Here is a 14,078-nt window from a genome sequence, read left to right on the forward strand (position 1 = left end):
CTCCAGAACTATTCCAGAATCCAGTGATTCTTGAACTTTCATTACCAATGCCATAATCTTTTCAGCTCCCTCTTTCAAACCCTGGGGTATACGTCATCTGGTCTAGGTGATTTAACTACCTTCAGATCTTTCAGTGTTCCAAGCACCTTCTCTTTAGTAATAGCAACTACACTCACTCTGCCCCCTGACACTCTCAAATTTCTGGCATACTGCTAGTGTCTTCCACAGAGAAGCCTGATGCAAAATACTTATGTTCATCTGCCATTTCTTTGTCCCCCATTACCACCTCTGAAGTATCATTTTCCTGTAGTCCGAAATTTACTTTCACCTCTCTTTTACACTTTACATATCTGAAAAAAAAACTTTTTGTATCCTGTTCTATATATATTGGCTAGCTTACTTTAATATTTCGCATTTTCTCCTTTATGGCTTTTTAGTTCCTTTCTGTTGGTTTCTAAAGGCTTCCCAATCCAATAACTTCTCACTAACCTTTGCTATACATATTATATGCCCTCTCATTTGCTTTAATACTGTCTCTAACTGCCCTCATAAGCCACAATTGTGTTACCCTCCCTTTAGAATATTTCTTCTTCTTTGGGATATATATATCCTGCACCATCTGAATTGCTCCCAGAAACTCCTACCATTGCTGTTTTGTCACCATCCCTGCTAGTGACACCTATGGTCAGCTCCTATCTTGTGCCACTGTAACTCCCTTTACTCCACTCTAATATGTATACATCTGTGTTTAGCTTCTCCCTCTCAAACTGCAGGGTGAATTCTATCATGTGATGATTATAGCCTTCTAAGGATTTTTTTTACCTTAAACAGTCTAATAAAATCTGGTTCATTACACAACAGCAAATACAGCCTTCTCCTAGAAGATTCAACCACAAGCTGCTCTAAAAAGGCATCTCATAGGCATTCTACAAGTTCCCTCTCTTGGTATACAGTACCAACCTGATTTTCCCAATCTACTTGCATATTGAAATTCCCCCTATCGTAATACTGCCCTTTTGACATAACTTTCTATCTCCCATTGTAATTTGTATCCTACTGTTTGGAGGCCTGTATATAACTCTCATCAGAGCCTTTTTACCCTGTCTTATCTCTACCCACAAAGATTCTACACCTTCTGATTCTATATCACCTTATTCTAAGAAATTGATTTCATTTTTTACCAATAGAGCAATGCCATCCCCGCTGTCCATCTGTCTTTCTTTTTGATACAACTCCTAACTATGATCTTCTTTCTGCCACAACTCAGTGATGCCCAGAGTGTTACATCTGTCAGTCTCTAACTGTGCAACACAAAAACCTCCCTTATTTAGTATACTGCCTGCATTCAAGCATAATACCTTCAGTCCTGTATTCATCATCCTTTTTGATTTTGCCCCCATGTTACACTTCAACTCATCTCACTGACTACAATTTTGCCCTTTCATCTGCCTGTCCTTCTCACTACAGACTGCACCTACTTGCATATCAACTGCCCCATCCTCAGCCCTATGAATCCAGTCCCCAGCCCCCTGTCAAATGAGTATGAACCTTCCCAACAGCTCTAACATAAGAAAAGATATAAGAAATAGGAGCAGGAGTAGGCCATCTGGCCCGTCGACCCTGCTCCACTGTTCAATATGATCATGGCTGATCTCGCCATGGACTCATCTCCACCTACCTGCCTTTTCCCTACTATGCTATGCAAAAATCTATCCAACCTTATCTTAAATATATTTACTGAGGTAGCCTCCACTGCTTCATTGGGCAGAGAATTCCACAGATTCTCCACTCTCTGAGAAAAGCAGTTCCTCCTCATCTCCATCCTAAGTCTACTCCCCCTAAATCTAGCAAGCCTGCCTGCAAGAATATTGGTCCCCTCAGGTTTAGGTGTAACACAATATTTTGGACAGGTCATACATTCCTCAGAAGCAATCAGAATTAAAAATTTAAAAATTTAAAAATTTAAAAATTTTATTTAAAAATTTGAAACCCTGGACCAATTCTTCAGCATGCATTCATCTGTCATATTATCCTATTTTTACCCTGAATGGCATGTGGCACAGGCAGCAATTCAGAGATTACTACCTTTGAAGTCCTGCCTTCCAGCTTTATGCCTAGCTCCCAGTATTTTCTCTTCAGGATTCCTCCTTTTTTCCTCTCTACGTTATTGGTACCAAGATGTATCGTGATGTCTGGCTGCCTTCCCTTGCCCTTTAGAATACTATGGACAACATGAAATATCCCTGATCCTAGCAGCTGGGAGGCTACATACCATCCAGCTGTTTCACTCATATCCACAGAATCTAACATTTGGTCCTCTAACTATGGAATCCTCTAACACTACTTCACCTCTCTTCTCCCCACTTCCCTTCTAAGCCACAGGGCTAGACTTAGTGCCAGACAGTGAGCCACTGCAGTTGTCCCCTCAACAATATCTAAAGTGGTATACTTCTTATGAGGGGAATGGCCATGGGGTACTCTATGGTATTCCCTTTTCTTCTCTTGACAGTCACATAGACACCTGCTCCCTGCAAATTAGGGGTGACTCCTTCCCTGTAACTCCTATCTATCACCTGCTCATTCTCCTGTATGTGCTGAAGGTCATCAAGCTTCAGCCCAGTTGCTTAACATGGGCTGTAGCTCGATGCACTTAATGCGGTATAGTTATCCAGGAGACAGGAGGTCTCACAGACTTCCCACATCTTACACAAAGAACATACCACTAACTCTGTACACATTCTCAGCACTAATAGAAAAAGATAGAAAAAACTTACAAGAAACTTTCTAAAAGCCTTCACCTGTTCCCCCCCAAGCCTGTTGAGCCAAAGCCTGACCACTCTAACAACACTCACTCCAAAAATGGTTGTACCTCCTCTAGCTATTAAAGTGGGCATTCAGTGTATGCTGTAGCCTATCCACTTCAAGGTTCGACATGTTGTGCATTCAGAGATGTTCTTCTGTATACCATTGTTGTAATGCATGACTGTGTGAATTATTGTTGCCTTCCTGTCAGATTGGCCATCCTTCTCAGACCTCTCTCATTAACAAGATGATTTTTGCCCACAGAACTACTGCTCAATGGATTTTTTTTGGGGGGGTGGTTTCTCCATTCTTTATAAACTCGAGAGATTGTTGTATCTGAAAATCCTAGGAGATCATCAGATTCTGAGATAATCAAACCAACCTGTCTGGCACAAATACACATTCCACAGTCAAACTCACTTAGATCACATTTTTCCCATATTCTGATGTTTGGTCTTAACAAAGGAACCTCTTGAATTCTGCATACTTTGATGCATTGAGTTCCTGCCTGATGGTTGTTTGATTAGATCTTTGCATTTCTGAGCAGGTGTATGGGTAAAGTGGCCACTGAGTGTACTACATATGTAGGTTTAATTGATCAAAGGTGTTAATTTTTGAACCTTTGAATAACATCTCCATTGCCCTGTAGCTTTATTATGTACAATCAATCGGAAATAACTCCACAGAAGTAATAGAGTGTGCCTTATAAACCTATGGGAATTCTGGAGATAGTATCTCTTCTAATAAACAAAACAAATCCAATAGATATAGCTTATTTTTTATACATCAATCAATATAATTACATTTCTGAGAAATTTATTGAATATTTTGCTTCTTGGGATTATTAACAAACTATCTGTTTGAATTGAAGACTTTCAGGTTAAAACAAGAAAAGCAGATGAGAACGCAGGCTTTATTATGTTGTTTTTAACAATAGTCAGTACTTCAACTTTCCCTCCCATTTAACAGCTGTCTCTTCAGACTTGCCTTTCTCTCGGTTGCAGCAGTGTCTTGTAGAAATTTCAACAGTGTGTAAGAAGTATGTAATTAGAGTACAGACTTTCTGCTCGTCATTTCTCATTAACATTCATCTGTACACCCTTCAATTGACTGCAAGGTTAGGAACTCACTAAACCCATTACAAGCAGGGATTTCCCCATTGTTACCCTGTAGAAATAGTTGGAAAGAGGTAGATTGCATTGTGAAAAAAATACCAATAATTACATAAACAGCTAGGAAAGAGACAATTTGGCCCAACTATATCATTATGATAAAAGATTTCTCATTGAATTCTCAACAGAATATAAACTGGTAAATTGATAAACTTTGGAGATATGGCATGACATCTAAAATATTGACAAACTTCTATAGATGTGTAGTGGAGAGTGCATTGACTGGATGCATCACAACCTGGTATGGAAACACCAGGCTCGTGAATGGAAAATCCTACTTTCATGTACATGGCCCAGTCCATCAGGGGTAAAACCTTCCCAATCACTGAGCACCTATGCATGAAATGCTGTTGCAGGAAAGCAGCATCCATCATCAGGTACCCCCAACACCCAGGACATGCTCTCTTCTCCCTGCTGCCAATGGAAGAAAGTATAGGAGCCTCAGGGCTCACCACCAGGTTCAGGAACAGTTACAACCCCTCAACCATCAAGCTCTTGAACCAAAAGGGATAACTTTACTCAACTTCACCTGCCCCATCATTGAATTGTTCCCACAACCAATGCATTCACTTTCAAGAATTCTTGATTTCATGTTCTCCATATTTATTGCTTAGTTATTTATTATTATTAGTAGTAGTATTATTTCTTTCCAATTGTATTTGCTCAGTTTGTTCTCTTTTGCACACTTAATTGATACCCTAGTTTGGAGGTCTTTTATTGAATCAGTTATGGTTATTATTCTATAGAATTATTCAGTATGCCCACAAGAAAATGAATCTCAGGGTTGTATATGGTGACATATACGTACTTCAATAATAAGTTTACTTTGAATTTTGATTTACGTTGAAATTGGTTTATTGAGAAGACATTTCCTATGGTGGGGGAGTCTAACTCTAAAGGACACAGCCTCAGAATAGAGGGGCATCCTTTTAGAATGAAGATGATGAGGAATTCCATTAGCCAGAGAGTGGTGAATCTGTGGAATTCATTCCCACAGGTGGCTATGGAGGCCAAGCCATGGGGTATATTTAAAGCAGAGCCTTGGTTAGTCAGGGCATGAAGGGATATGGGAAAAGGCAGAAGATTGGCGCTGAGAGGGAAAATGAATCAGCCCTGATGAAATAGTAGAGCAGACCTGATGGGCCAAATGGCCTAATTCTGCTCCTGTATCTTATGGTCTTACAGTCTTATGTACAGAAGTGTGGTGAAAAGTTTTGTTTTGCATACTATCCATGCATAGAATTTCATCAATCAATACATTGAGGTAGTACAGTGGAAAAGTACTAGAGTGCAAAATGAAGTATTACAGTTACAGAAAGAGTGCAGTGTAGTCAAACAATGAGGCCCCATGCGCCACCTAGGCTCCAAGGGTTCAGAGGACGACAACGTGGGCAAACAATAAGGTATAAGGGTATGATGAGTTAGATTGTGAGGTCAAATGTCCATCTTATCAAAAGATGCATATAAGGGTTTTACAACAGCGAGATAGAAGCTGTTCTTGAGCTCTAGTTCTTAATACCTCACACTTATTCAGCATCCCTTGAAAGTAATTATAGTCTTTACGCAATCACTTTTTGTGGTAACCTATTTTACATTCACTTGCTGGCTGAGTAACTTACTTATTTTGAATTTCCTTTTTGATTTCCTATTATGGATACTGATTGGTTTTGCTCCACTGCACAAGCCGCAATTCCATCTGTCATTCATAATCATTAAGATATTTAAAATATCATCTCTTTGCTGTCTCTTTCAAACTGAAAATAACTCCACCCTGTTAGGTTTTTCTTAAGAAACAAAACTTCATTTCTGGTGTAATGGTTACAAATCTTATCTGCACCTGCTGCAGTATCCTTATATCCTTTAGTTAGTATGACACATTTCCAGATGGCCTATTAAAAATGGAAGCACAGGAGGCTGAAAATGCTGGAAATCTGAAGCAACACACATGGATACAGGAGGAACTCAGCAGGTCAGGTATAATTGATGGAGGGAAATGGACACTCAGATTTTTGGATTGAAACCATCTGATCTAGATTATGATCTAGATAATGGTGAAGGGCCACATGGTTAATATTAAAGGTAGATTCCCTGCCTTGTAAAAGGGTATCTTCATAAAGAGCAGCAAAAGGTTTAGTATTAGATCTTGACCTGATGTTGTCCGGAAGTTTCTTTGGAAGTCAAGTTTGTGCTGAAAATCTGGTGGTTAATCCTGTTCTATCCGATGTTCCTCATAGTACAGGTCAGACAGGGCCAGTCTGTTCCTGCAATCAAAGCAAGAAAAGAATTAACAAAAGGACTTGAACATGTGCTTTCCTCTTATACTGCAAACTGGTCTGAACCAGTTTTGACATGAAACTTGTGAACATGTTCCAAGTGAGTCACTCTGCAGCCTTGTAGGCAAAGAATCCACAGAAGTACACAACTAAATATACTAAAGTTTCCCAAAAGTTTACAGACAGATTATTAACTGAACATATAAAGATGCATAAAGAAAAGTAAAGTTACAAGGAAAAGCAATAAAAATAACAATCTGGACCCAAATTTGTATGGAAGGGAAAGCAAAAGATGACATTAAATTGCAAAATAATCACCACATCAGCGTATTTTAATACAATAGTTCATTGTTCAAGTTTAATTGTTATGCAATCATACGTGAATAGAGCTAACAAAACAGTGTTTCTCTGGGGCCAAGGTATCAACAGTCACACACTCCTCAAAGCACATATAGCACATATAACATATCAGTAAATTACAATCACACAAAAATATATAGTCCAAGGCTCTGTGTATGTGAATGTTGCATAATTCTGTGTCGAACATAAAACAGCTTGTGTTCTGCTGAGTGAACACCAGGGGCAGCACTGACTCCAGTTCAGATGCCATGCCGCCTGCTGTAGAGCACACTGACTCCGACACCTCTCTGCTGGGAGGCTGTAAACAGGCGACACCATGGCTCAAGTGTTAGTTTGCACTACGACCAAGGCCACACAGCACCCCCCATTACCCGCCAATAAATCAGTGAATCGGATTATTTGCAGCATTCCACATTAATAATGTCCAACAAGGTCTTGTGCTGTAAGACTGTGCAGCTCCTCTGCACACTGATGCCCTCAAAGCCTCTCTGACACATGCAGCAGCACAAGTCCAGCTCCTTCACTTTCTCTCCCAACAAGCAACTCGCTGATCAGGTACACCTGTAGTACTTTAAGAACTTACTGTCCAGCAGGGTCTTGTGATCATGAAAAAAAAGATTTAGAAAGACAATAGCACTTTTGATTGACCCCATAGAAGCTGCTGTGATCAAACACACCACCATCTTACCAGATGGATAGGGATCTGTTTGAGAATAATTACAATCAGAGTTCTTGGAAGAGGTAAAGATTTTAATGACCTTTAGTGAACTATTAGTATTTCAGAGCTACGGGCCTCAAGCAGACACTCAATGATAGGCAATGAGGGTTGATTAAACCTGAATATGAGAAGCACAAAATTCATGAAGATTTAAATAAGTTAAGATTTCTGGTATGGTATGAGAAAAGGTCAGCCAAACCTCAGAAGGTTCCCAATTTATTTACACAGGTAGGAAGCCCAGCAGTGAAATCACCCAAGAGTAAAGTCTCAGAAAATATATTATTCTTCATAAAGTAACATAACTATTCAATGTAAATCTTAAAAATACCAATTGCATTATTTGTTCCTGGTTATTTGAATTCCACAAATTTTCCATCAAATCTTTAATCATTTTGTTTAAATTTCCCAACTGGATGAGATTCCATCCTGAGGTAGATAGAATTACTACCCACAGTAATTTTTCCAAAAGTCTCATTGTACTATGTCAACAAGTGTCAGCCATCAGCATTGTTTCAGAACAGAACTTCCATTGGGCAAGTACTTGAAGGCCTACAATGGTTTAAAATGTGCATCTTTGTTATTGACAAACTAGAACCATAATTGAAAGTAAGCACCTGGAAGGTGGGGCCCCCAGAATACTTTGTTGTTACTGAAGGGATTGGGAGTTAACCTTAGTAGCAATATTTTTACCTGCTTATACTGCGCTGTAGTGTTATTGAGCACAGTGGTACTGGAAGAAGGTTAGTCAATGTAACTGGTACTTATCATAAGTCTCATATTATTCTCTCTAATTATATTTTTGTTTTAACTGGTTGCATCACTATGTGGAATGAAGGGATCACTGCACAGGATCAGAAAAAGGTGCAGGAAGTTTTAACTCAGCCAGCTCCTTCATACGCACGAGCCTTCCCAGCATCAAAGATACCTTCAAAAGACAATGCCTCAAAAAGGTGGCGTCCATCATTAAGGACCTTCATCACCTAGGGCATGCTCTCTTCTCCTTTCTACCATTAAGGAGGAGGTACAGAAGCCTGAAGACACTTGCTCAAAAGTTTCTGGAGCTTCTTCCCCTCAACCAGCAGTTTTCTGAACGGACAATGAACCCATGTATACTCCCCTCCTTCATGTTTTTTTTTATTTTGCTCTCTTTTTTGCACTCCTTATTTAACTGAAATATCATTACATATATTTCTTACTTTAATTTATAGCTTTTTAATTATTATGTATTGCAATGTACTGCTGCTGCATAACAAGAAATTTTGCTACCTGTGCCAGTGATATTAAACCTGATTCAATTCAGATTCTGACAATATATCCAGTAGTTATTAGCATCCTATACTAGTGGACAATATGTGACACTATGAATGTGTATGTGTGTGTGAGTAGACATAATGGAACTGGTAGTGTCAAATGACAGATAACAGATGTTCCTAACCTACATTTTACTGCTAAGATTCCTATGGGGCTTTTTTGGAGATCTTTCAGGCCATCAGGAAATAAACAGATACTTAAACTTTTTAATCAGGTTCTTGATCAGCCTACCCTAACACATGGGAGAGTACAAAAAGTTTACAGGCATGTAGAAGACTCATAATGATCTCCTGCAATTGGCTGTACTTTCAAGGTCAATAATTTTAAGGAACGTTGAAGGTTAAATTTAATTTTCTTTTGGCTCCAGTGATGGTGCAGAATATTGACCATTCCTCTAGCCATTTGCACTTTCCACCTTGAGGCAATGCATTAGCATTGGGATGGAATGATTAAAACCAATGATTTTTTGTGAGGTTATCAGTTTCCCCTTGTGGGCCATTAGTCCTCTGCAGCACTTTGGTTTTGCAAAGTCTGTGTTGGGTTGATTACCCGCTGTTTTCCTGAGTCACTGTACTGCAATCATGTACAAGCTTTACAATTTTGTTCTTATCTCACTGTGATGGGGAATATTAAACTCCAGCCAGAAACTTAATTTTAAAGAGATATATTCCAAGTCTGCAGAAGTGACCATACAGGAGGTTGAAGCTGCATATAGTCGACAAGGTGTAAACACAGTTTTGAAATATTTTTCAATCTGTTTTGGATAGTGAGGAGGAGGAAGAGAGGAAGTCAGAGAGTCACCTTGGAAGAAAGTAGAAGAAAACTGAAATTAGACACTGGTTCTGGAGAAAACTTAACGGGCTGAACTTGTCCATCATTTGACAGGTTGTGAAATGGGACATGGAAGTTTATTAACACTGGGTATTTTTGTCTGCTCTGATGCTTTCTCTTGCTTTCATTTATAAAATCTAGTCTGATGGAGTTGTCTCAATAGTCCGGACTAAACACAATTGCACAGACTTTTCAACATCAGAAACATGATACAATAGGCAAATGAATTTAACTGCTTCTTAGTAGCATTAATAAGTTCAAAGTTAAAAGTAAAAGTTATTACCAGATTCATACGCATCACCACATCCAACACTGAGATTTGTTTTCTGCAGGCATACTTTACAAATCTATAGAACAGTAACTGTAAACAAACTGTGCAAAAACAGATAATGAATTAGTAACACTAAATAAATATCTATTATTACTAATTTATTATTAAGTGATTATTAATAGCTAATAATAAGTATCTCTTCCCCTCAGGGGAAAGTCCCTTTGTTCCACCTATTATCCAACCCTCACCTGTGCCCCCCCCCCCCAACAGCCCAACCACATTCTCTCCCACCCACACAAACCTTCCTCTCCTTTTCCCAGTTTTGGTGCAGGGTCTCAATCTTGAAAAAATAAGTCTTTCTCTTTCTACAGATGCTTTTTTACCAATTGAGTTTTCTACTACTTTCTGTTTTAGTTTGTGAAGTGGAAGATGTCTACAATAAAATGAAAGATTATGCTTGGAACTTCAGAGTATCCTTATCTCAGGATTTCACTGGTCAGGCTGGTACATCCTGACTATCTTTGCCACCTCACTCTTAGTTGTGAAGCAAGTTCAGAACCCAGAGTGTTTATCATCGCTTTGCCACCACAGGCGCTGCTTGACCCATTGAGTGCTTCCAGCAGTTTATTACTTTCTTTTTGCTCCAGATTCCAGCATCTGCATTCTCTTGCGTCTCCTGTGTACCCAAGATGGTTTCATATTTACAGATGACCAATGGTATGTCTTCCTAGATGTCTTTGTGTCCTCAGTTTGATTGCAGGAAATACTCAGTATTTCAAGCATTATCTGTAGTTAAAGAAAGAATTAATATTTCAAAACCCCAGAAACTGGAAAAGTTTAGAGATGAATGTTTTAACATGGAAACACTGAAAAACCAAGAAACAAACAAGATCAATGTTCTTTGATACCTAGAACTTGGCTTATCTCTCTAACTATTGCACTTATATAGCTAATCAAAGAAAGTCATTGGTTGTAGAGCACTTCAAAGAGAATCAGTTCAGAGTTGAGGCAAGTGAAGTCATCCATACTGGTTCAAGAGCCAGATAGTTGAAAAGTAATAATTATTCCTGAACCTGGTTCTGTGGTACCTAAGGCTTCTTCTCAATGGTGTCAGTGAGAAGAGAACATGGTCTTGATGGTGGGGGGGAGGGGTGGGGGTCCTGCATGATGGATGTTGCTTTCTTGTGGCAGTGCTCGTTCTAGATGTGCTCAATGATGGGGAGGGCTTTGTAGACTTTTCCATTCTTAGGCATTAGCATTTTCATACCAGACCATGCTGCAACCAGTCAGGATACTCTTCACTGTGCATCTATAGAAGTTTATCGAAGTTTTAGATGACATGCCAAATCTATGAAGATTTCTAATAAAGTATAAGTGCTGTCATGCATTTTTTGAAATGGTGTTTACATGCTGGTCCCAGGACAGATTGTTTGATATGACAGCACCAAGGAATTTAAAGTTACTGGCCCTCTGATCTTCTAATGAGGACTGGCTCATGGACCTCCAGTTTCTTCCTCCTGTACTGAATAATCAGCTGGGTTTTGCTGTCATCTGGGTCATGCTGCATATAATCTCAATGAAAACTGAACACAGTTAAATCATTATTTCTTAACTTATGATAAGAGAAGATTTTTTTTTGTTCTCTCATCACCTTCCTCAAGGCTCACATTAACAACTATAGCCCTCAAGAATAAGCCATGTCTATCCATGATGGTATTATCAAGCCACTCTTCCTGTTGTCATTAGGTCTCTCCTCAAAGTATATACTGTGTCCTTTTTTACTTTAGATTTCCAGATAATTTTAACTTCTCCCTGCTTCAGGCTGTTGTTTGACTCTGAAATTTGCTGATCACCAAAGTAGGTCTACAACAGATGTTTTACACTCCTCTCTGGAAAATCTAGACAGTTAAGTTATGTCAGACTATGTTGTTTACTGACTACAGCCTGCCTTCAGGATTGTTATTATTCCAAGCAAACTCATCATCAAACTCAAGGAAATATGCAGATGCTGGAAATTCAAGCAACACACACAGAATGCTGGTGGAACACAACAGGCCAGGCAGCATCTATAGGAAGAAGCACTGTCAACATTTCAGGTCAAGACCCTTCATCAGGAATAACTGAAAGAAAAGATAGTAAGAGATTTGAAAGTAGGAGGGGGAGGGGGAAATGCAAAATGATAGGAGAAGACTGGAGGGGATGGGGTGAAGCTAAGAGCTGGAAAGGTGATTGGCAAAAAGGATACAGAGCTGGAGAAGGGAAAGGATCATGGGATGGGAGGCCTAGGGAGAAAGAAAGGGGGAGGGGAGCACCAGAGGGAGATGGAGAACAGGCAGAGTGATGGGCAGAGAGAGAGAACAAAAAGGGGAAGGGGGAAAATAAATAAATCAGGGATGGGGTAAGAAGAGGAGGAAGGGCATTAACGAAAGTTAGAGAAGTCAATGTTCAAATTCTTGATATTGGGAGTTAATGGCTGCTACTGCAACTATATCCTTGATTTTCTCACCAACAGATCACAATCAATAAGGAGAGGCAGCAACATCTCTACCACGATTGGTCTAAAGACTGGGTCTCCTCAAGATTTCATCCTCAACTCCCTAATCTGTTCCTTGTACACTCATGACTGTGTGGACAGATTATTCAGTAACTCCATCTGCAAGTTTGCAGATGACGCCAGCATAGTGAGCCATATCTCAAGTAACAATGAGTCCGAGTATGGGAAGGAGATCGAGAGCTTAGTGCCCTGATGTAATGACAACAACCTTATCCTCAAGGACAATTACTTCAGAAAGGGGAGCAGTGCACATGCTCCAATCTACATCAATAGCATCAAGGTTGAGAGGGTCGAAACCTTCATGTTCCTACATCCAAACATCACTAATAGTCTGTCCTGGACCTGCCACCTTGATGTCATGACCAACAAGATTCAAGATTGTTTAATGTCATTTTCCAGTAAGTAAGTGTAAAGGAAAACAAAATAATTATTACTGCAGATCTGATGAAGCATATAAAAAAATCACAATAAGATAAAGATAAAGTTAAAGATCTCGGACCACAACTGGGGACGAAGTTTATTTAGAATGCTATTGCCTTGCTTCTATTGTTTGCATGATTGGTGTTTTTTTTCTCTCCCTCTACACAGTGATTTTTGATCTTTTTTAACTGGATTATTCAAGTTTCCTGCTTTGTGGCTACCTGTATGCAGAGAAATTGCAAGGAGTATAATTTTTACATTATTTGATAATAAATATGCTTTCAATCTTTGAATTAAAAACACAATAAATATAAGTACATAAGATAGCTTATAAATATATAGATTGATTTATGTCCATAAAGTGACACTAGGCACAGAAGAGTCTGTACATAAATTAACTCTGAAAGGAAATGATAAATTAGTGGTGATGGGAGTGTGGAGGGATGGGTTATTGGGTGGGGGTGTTGATCAGCCTTACTGCTTGTGGAAATAACTATTTTTGAGTCTGGTGGTCCTGGTGTGTATACCATGTAGCCTTCTCCCCAGTGGTAGAGGCTGATGCCAGTGAATCATTGAGCAGTTTTGACTACCCATTGTAGAGCCTTCTTGACCACCACAGTGCAGTTTCCATACTATGCAGCATGTCAAGATGCTCTCTATTGTGCATCTGTATAAAGAGGGCATGAGTGAAGTTCGAGGGAAGGTTACCAGGAAAGTGGATGAAGGGAAGGCAGTGGATGTTGTCAACATCCAGTCAAGTCAAATCACTTTTATTGTCATTTCGACCATAACTGCTATGTACAGTACATAGTAAAAATGAGACAACGTTTTTCAGGACCATGGTGTTACATGACACAGTATAAAAACTAGACTGAACTACATAAAAAACAAAAAAAAAACAATTACACTAGACTACAGATTTACCCAGGACTGTATAAAGTGCACAAAACAGTGCAGGCATTACAATAAATAATAAACAGGACAGTAGGGCAAGGTGTCAGTCCAGGTTCTGGGGGTTGAGGAGGTCTGATAGCTTGGGGGAAGAAACTGTTACATATTCTGGTTGTGAGGACCAAATGCTTTGGTGCCTCTTCCCAGATGGCAAGAAGGAGAAGAGTTTGAATGAGGGGTGCGTGGGGTCCTTCATAATGCTGTTTGCTTTGCGGATGCAGCGTGTACTGTAAATGTCAGTGATGGTGGGAAGAAAGACCCCGATGATCTTCTCAGCTGACCTCACTATCCGCTACAGGGTCTTGCGATCCAAGATGGTGCAATTTCCAAACCAGGCAGTGATGCAGCTGCTCAGGATGCTCTCAATACAACCCCTGTAGAATGTGATGAGGATGGGAGGTGGGAGACGGACTTT

General features: G+C 39.5%; 1 long non-coding RNA gene across 12 annotated transcripts in view; it reads left to right on the forward strand.

The window, feature by feature from the left end:
- The window catches only part of LOC132396776 (uncharacterized), a 124,925-nt gene that overhangs the window by 87,837 nt on the left and 23,010 nt on the right, over window positions 1–14,078 (forward strand). For 9 of the 12 annotated variants that reach the window (XR_009513117.1, XR_009513118.1, XR_009513112.1 and 6 more), the window contains 2 exons: window positions 11,682–11,834; window positions 12,251–12,690. This is a non-coding gene — a long non-coding RNA (uncharacterized LOC132396776). Of the gene's footprint in view, window positions 1–11,681; window positions 11,874–12,250; window positions 12,695–14,078 lie in introns of all 12 variants that reach the window. The other 3 variants (XR_009513113.1, XR_009513116.1, XR_009513122.1) reach the window with 2 other exon arrangements.

Source organism: Hypanus sabinus, chromosome 7, assembly GCF_030144855.1.
Source record: "Hypanus sabinus isolate sHypSab1 chromosome 7, sHypSab1.hap1, whole genome shotgun sequence".
NCBI lineage: Eukaryota > Metazoa > Chordata > Chondrichthyes > Myliobatiformes > Dasyatidae > Hypanus > Hypanus sabinus.